Source organism: Ascidia mentula, assembly GCF_947561715.1.
Source record: "Ascidia mentula chromosome 2 unlocalized genomic scaffold, kaAscMent1.1 SUPER_2_unloc_34, whole genome shotgun sequence".
Taxonomy (NCBI): Eukaryota; Metazoa; Chordata; class Ascidiacea; order Phlebobranchia; family Ascidiidae; genus Ascidia; species Ascidia mentula.
In genome coordinates this window covers 2,501-5,000 of record NW_028113681.1, presented here as the reverse complement: position 1 = coordinate 5,000, position 2,500 = coordinate 2,501, and the positions used below count along the sequence as shown (strand labels likewise).

Below are 2,500 nucleotides of genomic sequence, written 5' to 3'. Positions count from 1 at the left end.
GCTACTAGATGGTTCGATTAGTCTTTCGCCCCTATACCCAAATTTGACGATCGATTTGCACGTCAGAATCGCTACGGTCCTCCACCAGAGTTTCCTCTGGCTTCAACCTCCTCAGGCATAGTTCACATCTTTCGGGTCCCAACGCGCACGCTCTCGCTCGACCTCTCCGGCAGAGCGGACGAGATCGGCCGGTGATGCGGCCGTCCAGAGAGACGGCATCTCACCTCCGCCGGACCGCGCCGACATTCACTTTCACTGCGCCCATGGGTTTCGCACTGCCCCGTGGCTCGCGCGCACGTTAGACTCCTTGGTCCGTGTTTCAAGACGGGTCGGGAAGGTGGCTGACGTTAGCCGCGGACCCCGTGCGTCTCGCGCGGCGCTGCCCACCCGCAACCGACACGCCGCAACTGGCACTGAGCACAGTCCCCAACCGGCGACGCACCGGCTCGGACGGGACGCCCGGCCCACGAAGGGCAGACGCGCGATCCCTCCTCGCCCGGGCGACGGGCCGACGTGTCCGCGCGCCTATAACACCCACCCGGGGCGGGCTACCTTGCGCGCGGCCTTCTCGCCGCCTCCCAGACGGTCGCGGCCTTCGCACGGCGCTAGTGCGCTGGAGCTGCTCGGAGGACAGCGCGAACGACGGGCCGCAAGGCTCCGCACGCCCACACGCTCCGCTCGGCTTCAGCTGAAAGCGTCGCGCGACTCGACAGGCCCTCCCGTTTGCCTCTCGACGGTTTCACGTACTCTTTAACTCTCTCTTCAAAGTGCTTTTCAACTTTCCCTCACGGTACTTGTTCGCTATCGGTCTCGCGACAGTATTTAGCCTTAGATGGAGTTTACCACCCGCTTTGGGCTGCATTCCCAAACAACCCGACTCTGGGAAGACGCAGAGCGCGCGCCCTCGCCGCCACCATGGGCCTGACACCCGCACCGGGACGAGGCCTCGATCAGAAGGACGCGGGCGGCGAACGACGTACGCGCAGCGAATTCCTTACGCCACAATTCCACGCGCCGCAGAGGCGCGCGGATTCGGCGATGGGCACTTCCCACTTCACTCGCCGTTACTGGGGGAATCCTCGTTAGTTTCTTTTCCTCCGCTTAGTAATATGCTTAAATTCAGCGGGTAGCCTCGTCCGACCTCAGGCCGATAATCCAGTGCCTCGTTTGCGAGAGACACGCGCGCGCCACCGAAGCTCGTGCGAGCGCCGCGCCCGAACGCGAGCCGTGCTGCTCCGGGCCGGGATCCTCTTCGAGGCCGACTCGTAACGAGACGCACGCCGCGTTCGGTTTCGCGCGCTGACACTGCGTTCGTGCTGTCCTGGGCGGGACGACCGTGGCAACGGCCGACACCGCACCGGCCCGACGCGTCGCCGCGCGGGAACGTTACAACGCGACCCTGAGGCGGGCGTGGCGCCGGGATTGACCCGGTGCCGCAATTTGCGTTCAGAACGTCGATGCTCAATGTGTCCTGCAATTCACATTAATTCACGCAGCTAGCTGCGTCCTTCATCGACTCGCGAGCCGAGTGATCCACCGCCAAGAGCCCCTCCGTGACTTCGTCAGTTGGACAAGCGCGACCCAGCCGGATTGCACAGTCGAAAAAAGCGGTGGCCGAGCGGTCGCCAGCCGTAGGCGACGCATGAAGCCAGCCTGGCACATGGCCACGGCACTCGGCGCAGAACGAAACAGGGTGACCGAAGTGCAATCGCGTGCGCCTCAACAGCGACGAAGGGCGTGCGCGGCCGCCAAGATACGGAGCCTTCTCCACCTGTCGAACGCACGACCACTCGATCGGCGATCGGCCGGTAATGATCCTTCCGCAGGTTCACCTACGGAAACCTTGTTACGACTTTTACTTCCTCTAAATGATCAAGTTAGATCGTCTTCTCGGACGCCGGCGCGGCCGTTGCCGAACGCGCCAGGTCCAATCGGAGGACCTCACTAAACCATTCAATCGGTAGTAGCGACGGGCGGTGTGTACAAAGGGCAGGGACGTAATCAACGCGAGCTGATGACTCGCGCTTACTGGGCATTCCTCGTTCAAGGGAAACAATTGCAATTCCCTATCCCTAGCACGACCGGGGTTCAGCGGGTTACCCGGACCTTCCGGCCTAGGCGGCGACACGCTGATCCGGTCAGTGTAGCGCGCGTGCGGCCCCGAACATCTAAGGGCATCACAGACCTGTTATTGCTCAATCTCGTGTGCTAAGCGCCACTAGTCCCTCTAAGAAGTTCAACGCCGACCGATAGGGTCGCGTAACTAGTTAGCAAGCCAGAGTCTCGTTCGTTATCGGAATTAACCAGACAAATCGCTCCACCAACTAAGAACGGCCATGCACCACCACCCACAGAATCAAGAAAGAGCTCTCAATCTGTCAATCCTCACTGTGTCCGGCCGGGTGAGATTCCCCGTGTTGAGTCAAATTAAGCCGCAGGCTCCACGCCTGGTGGTGCCCTTCGTCAATTCCTTTAAGTTTCAGCTTTGCAACCATACTTC

The 2,500-nt window shown here is 61.4% G+C and overlaps 3 non-coding genes across 3 annotated transcripts in view; all 3 read right to left on the bottom strand.

The window, feature by feature from the left end:
- Positions 1–1,150, bottom strand: part of LOC145916098 (large subunit ribosomal RNA) — a 3,673-nt gene extending 2,523 nt beyond the window's left edge. The window contains exon 1 of the ribosomal RNA XR_014404366.1: positions 1–1,150. This exon is cut by the window's left edge and continues 2,523 nt beyond it. This is a non-coding gene — a ribosomal RNA (large subunit ribosomal RNA).
- Positions 1,151–1,394: 244 nt separating this feature from the next.
- Positions 1,395–1,548, bottom strand: LOC145916088 (5.8S ribosomal RNA). The gene has a single exon (XR_014404358.1). It is a non-coding gene; the product is annotated as a 5.8S ribosomal RNA (ribosomal RNA).
- Positions 1,549–1,809: 261 nt separating this feature from the next.
- The window catches only part of LOC145916091 (small subunit ribosomal RNA), a 1,817-nt gene continuing 1,126 nt past the window's right edge, over positions 1,810–2,500 (bottom strand). The window contains exon 1 of the ribosomal RNA XR_014404361.1: positions 1,810–2,500. This exon is cut by the window's right edge and continues 1,126 nt beyond it. This is a non-coding gene — a ribosomal RNA (small subunit ribosomal RNA).